Genomic DNA, 14,334 nt, shown 5'->3' with positions numbered 1-14,334 from the left:
GTTGTATCTTGCATGAGAATTTTCATTGTATTGGCCTCACTTGTTGGTTCATCTGTGGGCATGTAGGCAGATATATTAATGTGACATTATATTTCCCTCTCCCTGTTTTTCATTATCTTAGTTCCAGTGTATTTGTATTGCACTGTGTATCCCTCAGCATTATAACTGACATCCTATATTTGAGGTTTGTGAGGTCAGCTAAAAAGTGTTGTGTTTGGGAGTTTGATCAAAAATGGCTGGCTGTGGTATTTCAGTTATGTTCTTCCGCCATTTCCCATACCCAATCCACCAACCTATCAATGACTTTGATTTTGCTATTAAGGAGTTGGCCCTGAAACACCATAATATTTCCATCAGGAATTTCATCTTTTTGGCTTCTTTTTGCAGAAATGACTGAAGGGAAAGTGTAGCATGCTTCTTATTTCTATCATATTTCTATTAGGTTCGTGTTTATTAATGATCTTTTCTGCACTGTATGTCAGTTGACGTGTAGCCATACACTGCTTTATGGCATGTTGATGGAAAAGAATGGGGAAGGTTCAGTACCCTTACTTTTTTTTTTACAATCTTTTAAGAAGGATTTCTTTTTTTATGAGACATTTTTGGAGAACCTAATGTCTACCGTTTTTTGTTATTAAGTCAATTTTTGCTGTGTTTTTTTCCGAATGTAGCTCAGCTGACCCGTCCCAAAGACTGGTGAAGAAAATAATTCACACATCCCTTTGATGCAGTCCACCCAATTCCTGGAGGAGAAAAGGATCCTTAGGCAGGGGGAAGACTGCTCCTTTTCCATTGGGTTATATTCCGGAAAAACAGCCTTCCCAGTTTATTTTGTTATTTGTCCCACACTACCACCATTGATTCTTATGCATTTATTTTGACTTTGTTTCCCTAGAACATGCTTATAAGCTTGAGAGTATTTACTGCAGTGATATTAATGTCTGTTCAAGTAATACTGAATCATCTGCATAAAGCAGGATGCGGGCCGACAAGCTCCTGAATTTTCAATGGCCTTTGGTATCCCTGCTTATTCTTTAGAGAGTAGTTATCTACAGTTTGAATAGGAGAGGTGCCAAGTGACATCCCTGTTTGACTCCTTTTATGGCCTTGACACTTTTTGTCAAATAGCAGAATGCCTAATCATTTTTGAAGAGTATAGACTTCTTAATTATTTTAATATGGTGCAGTTTAGTGGAGGTTCACTTTGGTTTCTCCCACAATATGCTTCGGTTGATTTAGTTGAAAGCCAATTAATAATCCAGGCATATCACATGCATATTGCTCGTCGCTTTCATAGAGTAGTTATCCACCATCTATTATAGTGAAAGGTGCAAAACGATTTTGTCGCAGTCTGTATTATCACATTTATTTTCACAAGGGCACATTTTGAACACAGTGTTTATTTGCTAGGTCTGCTGGGTAATATGAAATGTAGTGAAACAATTAATTTTTTATGCTGCACAGAAAAGATATTACTAAAAATGGTGTGCTTAATTTTTGCCATAATTCAAATGTTTTTAGATAATACGGACTGGATAAAAAACCTCTTTGCTCCATTCCATATTACCTACGCAGCCAAAATGTGGTAACAGTCCTAGAGGTATCTCATTATGATTTCGTGTTAATATTTCCCAGCACCATCAATGAAACTGATAGGCCAATTGGAAGCATGATCCTGGATATTGGCCTTTTGCTAATTGGGAAAATCATATTCTTGATCATCGATTAAAGGAATGTCCAACTGGATGTGCAAACTGAGTTTAGTTTGAGAGGTATTGACTGACACCATCTGAGATCTCCAATGTTGTGTTTAGTTTGATTTTTGCTTCAGCATTTGTAGATTTCATGACTGCTCTATTACATAGGGTTGGTAAGGTTCAGAGGTTTCTGTTCCATCTCCACTTTCATGTGATATGTGTGCTGGACCACCAGCTGTGAGGGTGTGAAAGCCCTGGCTTTTTTTATTTTTATGAATATAAAATGATGAGGGTATTTCTGTTTTTGAAAGGGAGGCCTACTAAACAGACCCCCCCTTTGATAAATGCTCCATGCTAAATGTATAGTGCATTGATTTGCTTTGGCTTTGATAACCTCCTCGAGGGGAGTTAAGGGATGGCTCTCAGCACAATCAGCAGTAGCAGAGCAGAGTTTCATAAGTCATATGTGCCTTCCAGAAAACCAAACGTTTCTCTCGCAGGCAGGGATGGCTCTCCACAACACTGATCTAAATGTGAGTAATTGTGTAACCTACTCAGCCTGGTGACAGTTACATCTGTGTTTGTGTATACATATGTTCACTGAAAAAACCTTGATAAAGGGATGTTATGGTTAAGTTGTACTAATAAAAACCTGTGAAATTCAATGAAAAAATTGTGTTAAAGGGACGATATGGTTACAAGTAAAAGCGAAACCCCGAACAATTCGCCATTATGGTAAGCTAGGCAAACATATCTCACGCCACCACAGTGCACTGCTAAGGATAATACCCAGGACATCAACAATGACATCACAAATGTAATTGATGACATCACTGAATATATCACATATCAGGCCACTTGTTTTTGTTCACTGACATATCTAGGCCAGGTGGTTTTGTTCATTGGCAGTCAGAATATTAAAATTCAAAAGGTGCTATATATCTGAACGTTAACCTTGTTGTATGTTCTTAAAGTATGTTACTTAGGGTTCGGTGTCAGCTCATGGTGCACAAACATGGGGCAAAAAGCAGGCCTCAAACACACAATTTACTTGTATACATGAAGATAAACTTTAATGTTAACATTTTCTGGTGATGCTGTTTATTTCTTCCTTACTTTAGTTTCCCTGTATGTAACTCTGATTTGTATGCATTGTGGGTCTCCATATGCATTGTTTGTACTAGCACCAGTGTGTAGTAAGTCTTGAATTGTTATCTAGTTATTACAAGTTTAACATTACTCAAAACTCTGATAAGGGAGCATTCATTATTTTACTATCCAAAATTACAAGATTATTTAATATTGTACTTCTATGGGGCATGCTGCAGCCATTGCCTATGTTTATTTATGATTAGGTTCCTGTATTAAAAACACTCCAATATAAAGTTTTGTTTAGATGACTACATTCTTTAATACATTAGGTAGTTCATGATAGGTCTCCCGATCACCAATGACATATTGATACCAACATTATAAACACAACCCCTTGTAGGAACTTTTCATCAAAATTAATTTCATATGTGATGTCATCAGTGATGTCATCAATTACATTTGTGATGTCATCTTTGATGACCTGGGTTTTAGTCTTAGCAGTGCACGGTGGTGGCGTGAGTTATGGTTGCTTAGCTTACCATAACTGGTGAATTTCTGGGGTTTTCCGGTTTTACTTGTAACCATAACGTCCCTTCAACAACGTTTTTTCATTGACTCATCTGTTTGATTAAGGAGGAAAAACGGGCCCTGAACTCTCTCCCCCGATCTGAATGTCCTGTCTTTTTTGTTTGTACCTAATGTGTAATTGTGCACCCTGATGCCTGTGAGCTTTCGGAAAATTATACAAATAAATAAAAATTGAATTTCATAGGTTTTTATTAGTGTAATTTAACCATAACATCCCTTTTATAATGTTTTTCAGTGAATTTGATGGGTTTTTACCAGTGCATGCTAATTTCCTACAACTTACTAATATCATACTTATCCCAATATAGCAACATTTTTGTCCAATTTACAAAGTTTCACCTTAAAACTCTGCCATTCCCCACCTTCTAGCATCATTTCTAACACTCCTATACACTTTTTGCAACTTCTTCCACTGATTGTGTCCGTCGATGTCCGCGAATGTCTGACGTCATAGTGGACTTTCCAGACAGTCTCACGTGACCCCATGCTGGCACATGGCATGATGACGTGATTGCGAACGCGTCCGCACTTCATGATCAGGTCGTGTTTTGCTGGCATTTCAGAACTGTATTTTCTTCTGATATAGGAACTTTCAAGCTCAAACTTATCCCCTTGCACTGCTCCTACACTTATTCTTACTCATTATCTATTAATAATCTAGTACAGAGCACATACTTGGAAGAATATTAACAAGACTGCTATTTATCTTAAAAATGGCATCAGCAATTGCCATCCCTCTTCCTCAAGAGACACCACAACCACCATCAGCTGGAGGAACTACACAGCAAAAAAAGAAAAGTACTTCCAAAAACAATGAAGAGGACCAAGAAGATGATGTAGAGGAAGTGCCTACCTCTAACACAGAGAGAGAATCATGGGTGTGGCAGTTCTTTATCACTTTTGGGAATGTAGCAAAGGCAAAAGCTACCAAAGTGAAATGCACTGAGTGCAACGTTGTACTCAGTCGCAGACTACCTGGACAGTACTCCTATGGGACCACCTCCATGCGCTGCCACAACCAATCCAACCACCAGAATGCTCTCAGCAAGGCTGTTCCTTTCTTGGCAAGGAGTAGCTGTCTTCCTCCACCTCATCTTCCACAACCCGTACTGTAACCACATAGACTACTTCTGTGGGACACAAAATCCCACCAGCTACCTTGCAAGCAATAAAAGAGGCTGTGATCCATATCTTTCAAAGACAACAGTCCTCTGTTTATACTGCAACACACCACTCTGCAGGGGGGAGCAATTTCACAGTGCTTTTGAAGCTGTGATCAAGGAGCATGTGTAACACTGTCCCCTACATTAGATGTAACACAAACTCAACATCTTACCTTGGCCACCTGCCCATCCATATTAGTGCTTGGTGACTCTTCCCTCATTTCTCTCCCCACCTTACATATTAACCTGTTATGCAAAAAAATAATAAGCGAAAAACAAGAAAAAAAGGTTTCTTTAGGAACCACCTTCCACAGTTAAAAAATAGAACTAAAAAAGAAATCTTATAGAATTCATATACTTTACATTTCTCAGTAAAATACTTAGACTCAATACGATTTTCCAACATTTCTATTAACATTTTGTGTTATGCTAATGGGAATCATTTGTCGTTCATCACCCCGTTCCAGGCACTGGAATGGGGGATAACGGCCCGTCAGCCCAAGGTATCGGTCCAAGCGAAGCGAGGGTGGAAAATGAGGACTCCGGGCGTTATCCCTGTTCCAGTCCCTGCAATGGGGGATGCAGGCCATTAACACCCTGGGGTGCCAAAATGGTAAGCCCAGGTGGGATGCATGTGGCGTTCCACTGTAGGAAGGAAAATCCTTTTCCAAGATGTCCACCATGGAAAGGGAAGGCAGGGCTCCGTACAGAGCCCATCTTCCCTTTGCATGCTGGCCTGGAAAAAATGAAGAGAGAACCCTATTACCATATTACCACAAGGACATTTTTAATTCCTTTTCAAACCTATCCCAATTGCGGTAGCGGCACTGTAGTTATGGTTAAGTTGCTCAACCCATAGGAAGAGCACTTTTTGGGTGGCTTATAACTTTGGCCCCTGGACGAATCCTCACCAGCTTTGCAATAAAATTATATGGCCACGTCAGATTGATTTTGCGAAGATTGGTGAGTTTTCATTAAGGGGGGGGCAACATTATTGGTGGGTCCCAAAATGTGTGGTTTTTCCCATAGATGCAAGGGATTGAAATGTTGCTCTTGCCTAGATCCTAAACCGCTGGACAGATTTTCACCAGATTTGTGGCAGGAGCAGGAGCTGGATCCAAAAGCATGTTTTTGTAAATTTGGGGTAAATCGTCCAGTTTTTACCGACCAAAAAGTAGGTCAAAAAGAAATTAGTGATATCTGGGTTGGGTCTGTTGACTCACTTCCCTGTTCGGTCTGCGGATGGGCATTTGATTGGCCCAGAGGGTGGCGTGAGGTCCACAGAGATCAGATGTGCCCACTGCTTGGATGGTGAAAAGCGTGAGGTGCGTCAGATTTTTGGAAATGCCCACCATGTTGGATTTGTGACATCCGCCTGTGTCCACGGACAGCGTGGTGGGGAAAAGTGTGGAAAACACATTTGGGGTTATTTGTGGTGGACAGATGGGCTGGGACCAGAGGGGGAGTGGAAAAAATATGATATGGGGCTATTTTTCTAGGTTGAAAAAGGTCATGCAGGTATAGTAGCTGTCCGCAGACAGTGTGGAGTTTCACAGACTGTGCTGTGAACTGACAGCTTGGAAAAGACATTTGGGGTTATTTGATGGCTGAAAGAGGGTGTAGAAATGGTAGGGTAGTGAAATGAAGGTAATGTGGAGCTGATTTTATAGATTAAAAAAGGGATTGGAAATGCTGATGGGTCCACGGTCTATTTCAGTGTCCGTAGAAATAATTTCTATTGCCAAGGGGCTCAGGGTCCATTTTATTAGTTGATGGTGTATGGTACGTACTTGTTATATTGTCAATTGTATTGTGGTGGTTGTGACGAGTGGCCAGATTGCCATGTCTCCCAGAATCTGTCCACTAGCTATGGCCACCACAGTAGTAATATATGTGCAGTAATTGCTATGGTTACTTAGTTTTATAGCGTTATGTGGGTGGAATCGCTGGTTTATTTTCTGTGGAAACAAACAGTACAATTTGTCATGTAGGATAGTTTAAAAGCTGTAGTTGTATACAATATTACATATACATTTTTGTTTAGACCCTCATAAACAGTGCATTCTAAGCACTATGTTTGTTATAACATTAATGTATGACACACTGCTGTTGTATTGACATTAAATAATCATTGTGTGATTAGGGAAAGAAATCTGCACTGGATTAAAAAAAACTGATTACAGTTACGTGAGTGTAAGGGTGATACTATGTTTTTTTGAAGTATTTTGTGATTAAGGGAATGCTTATGGAAGTTAGATACCTGTTGGTATATTCTAACTACATAAGAGGTTAGAAGATGTTTTGAGATGGCGTATTTGAAGTGTTTTGGAATGAAGGGTCTTTTTCAAGTAGTTAGATAGCTGTTGGCGTATTCTAACTAGATTGACTTTCAAAGGTATTATTGTAGTATTATGGATGTAGTTAGATACCTGCTGGTGTATTCTAACTGTTAATTGTGCTATTATTTAGTGACTACATTTGGGTTGAAGGAATATTAAGTAGGCATTTGTTAAATTTGCTGGTAACTGATGTTTTGGAGTAACTGAGGTATCATTACATTCAAACCAGCCACTTCTTTTTTGGACATATGCAATGTAGTGCCCTGAAGTGGTTGTGGCACCAGTGTAGTATACTATACCTACAGCTGTGAAGGTTTTCTTTCCAAGAGATACTTGGTCGTCTGTTAAGCCTGTAAACCTACAGCTATTTTTGGTACCATCTGCATTGTACCTTAGAAGCATTAGTATGACATATTGACTATGTGACTTTATTTGTATGGTGGAACAATTGTCTGAATTACAAAAAGGACATAATATGCCATGATTTGCATTCTGCAGAAACTGGTGAAATGTGATGGTTTGAGATTTTTGTATGGATAGATATACACATTGTTCATTAGGGATGTGGTCTTGTGAAACATGGTTGCATGAGAGTGCATGTCTGTTTCCACGTGTATAGGGATGTTCTTGGTTTCCAGTACTGTTTATGGTACATTTTACCATTCCTGCACAGTAGTCATATTCTTGCCTTATACCTGAGACACTGCAAGTGTTGTCAGGATTATTTGTGGCATTCCTTTGAAGAACGAGCATTTGCAAACACAACTGGTCTGAGCCATTTAAGTAAATATTGTGAACAATTGGTGGCAATTGAAAGAGAAGATTCATTGTCACATTAGCATAACAATTTACTCCAGTTGCTGAATTTAAATGGACCAGAGAGTTCTCTGTCTGGATCATTTGATGGGCCTGCAGATCTTTCTGGAGAAGAGATATTTGTGTCTTTTTTTTTTCTGATAGACGTGCAGTTGACTTTGTACTATACATGTTTGTGGTTGGATTGTTTGATTCAGAAGGAGATGGTGGTTTTGTTTTTGCAGTATTGTTGGGAGATCTGATATAGCTTCTGTTTGTATTACTTGTCTTTTTAAATGTTCCTTTTTTTGAGGTAGAGGGTACATATCTAGATGGGGGTGTATAGTGCCTGTAGCCTGTTGTATACCAGGATGAAAGAAATGTTAGCTTGACTTGGTTTACATGCATCAAAGTTAACTTAGAATAGACCATTGAGTGTACGCAGACGTGAAAGTGTTATATAACTGATACCTTCTTTAAAGACTGTGCTGCCAATGTCAATCACTGCTTGATCTAGGGTTAGACCTTGTGATTTGTGTATAGTGACAGCAAATGCAAGAGATACAGAAAATTGTTCTCTTTGTACGTCCATGTCTTTGAAAAGAAGGAAATGTGCTATTGTCAGGCCAATTTCTTTCAACTTGCATACGTTTGTTAAAGCAGATGTTGACAAACTGAATGTTGTTTTCATATGTATATGTTTTAAGCCAACAACTGAACCAATGTCTCCATTGACTAACCTTGTTCTACTTCAAGGTTAGGTTTTAGAATTACTCTGTAGTTTAGACACAAAGTCAATATGTTCTCCAATGCAGCTTTTTTGGAGATACATATTTCTAAGCTATTTAGTCATGTTGTTGCTTGTTGACCCATAGGATGTTTCATGCCGTGCACTTCTAGTGTGTCTGTGGAGCTGATATGAAGTATGAGTTGCATTTCTTTTTTCAACATTGTCTCGTTGAATTGACTACAGCTTGCAATGGTTGGCATTAAGTACATACATTTTAGATTTTGTTGAGTTAATTGTTCCATGACATCAGGAGTAGAGGTGTTTCATCCATATAGCTCATGGATTAGTCTAGTATTTAAGATGGAGTTTGCATCTTTAGTAAGCAGACCAGTTCTAATGCTTTTTAAAATGTTAGCATACATGAGGTCTGCAGACTGGTACATGTTTTGAGTTTGTTCTCTGTAGTCAACATTTTGCCAGAGATTTACATTTCCAATACTGCCGAGGGTACTGCAGCATTATGTGTGTACTAATGTTTTGAAAATAGTTTGACATTTCACTGGGGTTAACTGTAGGAGGTCTCTGAAAAAATAACATGTTTTCTTCCAACCAGTTCTTCGTAATTCGCTTTTAGGATTTCCTGCATTCTGAGATGAATTAAAGCCAACATTAGGTTGAAAACCATGCTTACTTCATCTATCAGGAGCACTTTCATTTGTTTCATAATTCTGCGTACTTCAGTAGCAGCTTCTGCTGATTATTTGTAGTATTCTAATTTGTTTTAGTGTTCTACTGGGAGGAGCACTAGTCGATGTAAAGTTACACCTCCTATGTAGTGGGCATCTAAACCTCTGAGGCTGTTACTACAGACAAAAGGTTGTTTGTTAAGTTTTGTAGAAATGTGCTGATTTTTTAAATTAAGAATGTTTTACCGGAACCAGCTTCACCTCTTACATACAGGAGCAGAGGTTTATAATTTATTTTTACAGCTACAGGTTTTAGTTTCATGTTTATATCATGTTCAATTTCTTGAGTGACTTCTAAATAAATGGTGAGTTGTTCATCATTTATCTGTGATTCCAGCACTGACAAGTCTTCCTCAGATTGTTTATATTGATACATATCACTTCCCTCTCTCTCCTCTTCTACTCTATGGTGCTCTCTGTCTCTCCTATCTTTTCTAACTGCTTCTCTATTGACTATCCTGCTCTCATCACTAAATCTGGTAGGAAGAAGTTTAAAAAGGACATCCTGGCCTCCAACACAGGACTCCCTATCGCTGACACATGTACCAGTGCATCCTCCAAGTGACCCTACATATGGTCTCTGTGCTCTTTCCTTTCTCTTCCTCTCCCATTAATGGTGGCACCCAGTGGGATGCCCTCCTGGCCTCCTTCCATTCCTCTAAGGTCATCATTAATGTTTATTCGAATGGGACCGTCTTGGTGCAAGGCCGTCAGGCCAACCTTCACCTCTTTGATAGATGCTTCCCGCACCTCATCAATTTAATTTCTTCTCCTGCTGTCCCCTCTCCCTCCTCCATGGCCTCCTCGCCTCCCACTGCTGCCTCCTCCTCGGCTAACTTGACCTCTCGTTCACTCTCTGCCCCTCCTCGGGCTTCTTCCACACCTCTGATCTGGGTATACCTCTGATCTGTATCCCTCCCTGGAAGTCCTTCAAGGATGGCAACAGTCTCCACTTTGCCACCCTTAACTCTCGCTCAGATGTCAAACACTCCTCTGACATCTACTGCCTTCTGGAAGAACTTGACCTCGAGATCCTCGATTTCACCGAGACATGGTTCACGGCCAGCACTGTCACAAGCTTTGACATGCTCCTCCCTGACGACTACAAGATCCTCTCCGTGACCATGTCCGACCGCTCCGGAGGGGGTGTAGCCCTGATCTTTCCGGAGTGGACTCCTGCCTCTGCCATTCCTACGCAGGCCTACTCCTCTTTTGAAAGCCTCATCTGTTGACTCTCTCTCTTCCCTAGCCATTCCCTTACTGTGGCTACTATCTATCTGCCACCTGGTCAGATTTCCTCCTTCCTCTCTGAGTGGCCAGACCTCTCCTCCTCACTTCTGGCCTTGACCACTCAACTCCTCCTTCTTGAAGACTTGAACATCCACCTGAATGCCTCCTGTTCTCCCTCTGGGCTCTTTTGCGACCTCTGTGACTCTCTCTCTCACTATTCTCCCCTCTTGCCCGACTCACTCTGCAGGGCACACTCTGGATGTTCTGATCTCCTCAGACCTTCCCATTTCTGTCCCTCTCTCCACTCCTCTCTCCTGGAGTGATCATGTTCTCCTTTCCTCCCATCTCACCCTCTCTACCCCACAGGCCAAGCCACTTCCATCACTGCCACCCACCTTTTCGCTCATCCGACAATTGAAGCGCGTATCAGTTGAGGCCTTCGCCACCACATTCCCACCCCCACACCCACTTTGGCTGACTCCCACCCTGAGGGAGCCCTCTCCACGCTCCACTCTGCTATATCTGATACTCTTGACATCCTTGCCCCTGTCATGAGGATCCACCTGAAGTTCAAAGACAAGTGCAGCTCCTGGTATGACTAAGACAGCGTCAACCTTAAACACAAGTGCAGGGTGGCCGAAAGGAAATGGTGTACTTCCTGTACATCCTCTGACAAACTGGCCTGCCGCCTGCTCCAAAGGCAATACTGGCTCTCTGTCCTCACCAAGAAGAGCACTCAAATCCAAGTCCTGTCTCGTCGGCATCTAACAACGTAGCTGAACTCTTTAAAATCTGCAAGGAACTGGCTAATCCTGCCGCAGTTTCCACTTCTCCTGTCCCTTCCCAGGCCGTCTGCACGGCACTGGCTTCTCACTTCATCACTAAAACTCAGGACATCCTGTCCTCACTCTCCTCCTCTCCGCTCCCTCCCAATTTGCTTCAGAAGTTACTGCTATGGAGTATGGTCAGCCCGAAATGGGTTGCGGAGGCTGACGCTACAGTTAGCGAGCAAGCTAAGGGCAAGAAGAACACATAGACCAAATTTTAATTAAATATTAGCGTTGAATTACGCGTTTGTGTAACCTCGGGGAACCCACTAGTGTACTACACGCATATCAATGCTGGACTGCTCATGTGACCAGGACAAAGCCAAGTACAGGCACGAGTTGTAATTGCGTATCGTTGCAATATGCCACAAACACCAACCGAGTGCATGTAACACACCAATAATGGTCGCGAATGATAATTTGACTAATTCATCTATAAAATCGTCGAAAGTAAAACTTACATTATGATCAAATTTCCATTCTATCGGCGTAACGCAGACACTCCGTTCAGGTCAACGAATTTTCATAAAATCAAATCACATGTTCCTTTGTCCAGTTTTGGAATGGTGAACCTTATCATATTTGAAAGTGTTACATCCCTCCCTTCATGGATTCCTTTCGGAACCCTCCCTTTGTTTCAAGGTCAAAAATCAATTGAACCTTACGATGCGTGGGTTTGCTCAGCTAGGAAACAAAAATTCAACGGCGCTGACCTTCACTCAGAATGGGAGCCGATAGCCCTTCAGACCATAGTGGCATTACAAATATTTTTGAAAAACATATGAATTGTTTTCTACCATTCACTAATGCGGACGACATTTCTATGGATTTATTTTGTTCCTCTGGAGAACTTTGCACTCTCCCAGCGACTCCCACAGTCAGGCCGCACCACCTGTCACCTCATCCCATCTCCTCTTCACACGGCAAATCACGATACATTTTTAAAAGGAGCAAGTCTTCGAGCCAAGGCCGCGGTCCCTTGACCCTAATGACCGCAGTTATATATAGGAGGCCTATAATTTGCACACGTGTGTTTGTACTATCCCACTTTCGGGCACTAGCGAGATGAACAATGTGGGCGTCTTGCCACCTTACAAATACAGACACATAGTGAATACGTAATAGTAATGCTTTTATGTTAGAATGCAGATGGTACCAAAAACAACTGCAACCTAACTGGATTCACACATGATAAAGTATCACTTGGTAAGAAAACCTTCACAGCACTAGGTATAATGTACCACGCAGGAGCCAAAAACCAATGCAGGGCACTACACGGCATATAGAAAAAAGAAGTGTGGATGGGTCAAATATAATGATACCAACATTACAGTAAAACAGAGAATGAGAAGGTCTGCGACCTACCTCAATAAAGTCTACCCTACATCTTCCTCTCTCCACCTGCTGAGGACAAAAAACAAGACTATTGTCCCATATTGCCCTAGGTACTAAACTAGAAAAAAGTATTTTCATTACTGCTTGATCCAAGTGTTCCAAATCTGCCAACAAAGTAGAGGCACTGACATACCCCACATGCAAAGCACCCAGTGCAAAACAACTACATAAATGTGGAATGTTTACCCTGCCCATATCTCCACAAACTTGTACAATTCCCTGCACATTGAAATCAGACACAGTGTTCCACACCACCTCCACTCCTTTAACATTAAAATTGTTTGTCACATTCCTACATTTAGCATACTGCTCCAAACCATGCACAAACATATCTCCAACCACCAACACCCTGACTTTTTCCACCTCTGCCATCTTCACTACACACAGCCTCTTTCAACATAAACCACAACCTCAACATCTGATTGGCTGATCCCTACAGTTCCCTTTCCATCCTGCATTTGCTGAGAAACCCCGGATGTGGCATGCCATGCCCGCGGACGGAGCGCGTAACACTGGGGCAGCCATTCTACCCTTTCCACTTCAGTCTCTGCACCATTTCCTCATTGGCTACTGTTAAACAGTCACACAATCATCAACCAATCACATCCAAGAACTGTACATCTAACTCCATCATAACAGAGCAGCACTTTAGATGTACTATTGATCACTCTCAGAACAATTTGGCTGTCACTGCAACGGACCTACAGCAACAACTATTATAAAACTCCCCAAGATTTCTACTTGAAGATTCATGCACATCTACATGCATAAACACAGACTACAGGTATGCATATTTTCTACACAGTACATGTACACCTCTTCTAGGAATACATCTAAACAGAGTAACTGCCACTTACCCGGTATAAACTGTAAAATTAACTTACTGTCATTTCTCCCATCTGCTATGATGAAGTGTTAATTGCAAACCTGTCTGATCTCCAAATTTTTGTTTACTCACGCAGCAATCTAAAACAATGTTATTTCAAATTAAAAGATGGGAGAAATAATAGTATAATTGTGAAAAAGGCTGTCCAGTGTGTTATAAAATTACACGCAGCCAGGATGAGTACATGCATCTTCATTCAATCACACACACAGACAATATCATTAGAAAGGCTCCCAGCTCAAACAATACCACTGCCTCTATATGAAATCCTTCTGCTTTATTTCCCACACCTTCACAAATGCATACATTGCATGCTTTTCTGTACAATCTCTGCCATTTATCCTGTAAAAATAGCAAAAAATGCATATGATTATTTCTTCTATCGCTTAACATCCAATAACATAACATTAAAAAAACAAGTGTGCTCTATATGTTTACTATTATACTCATTTGTAAAACATATTCAACTAACAGTTTTTAAATAAAATATACAGGATGCACATAGGCAAAGGAAAGTACATATGCATACTATGCTCAGTTGTAAGAAAACACTAATACTACAAAAACAAAAAAAACAATGTCTACATTAACAAAAGTGCTATATTCACACATATTCACTAACTTCTTTCTTTTACAATTGCAATGAAGACCACTCTTCTGAAAAGCAGCAGCGTCTGAAGTACGAACAACGACTTAGAAGAAACCTACTCTTTCCATACAAAAAAGTAAGTACAATACTAACATAATGTCCTAACTGTTACTGAAACACACTGGCATTTTAGTATTGTAGAACAAAGAAGTGTATTAACCCTTTCCCATTAGATGTAGTATTAGTGCTTCCCATTA

Source organism: Ambystoma mexicanum, chromosome 10 (assembly GCF_040938575.1).
Source record: "Ambystoma mexicanum isolate Mex_15411 chromosome 10, UKY_AmexF1_1, whole genome shotgun sequence".
NCBI lineage: Eukaryota > Metazoa > Chordata > Amphibia > Caudata > Ambystomatidae > Ambystoma > Ambystoma mexicanum.
This window is presented reverse-complemented; position numbering follows the sequence as displayed.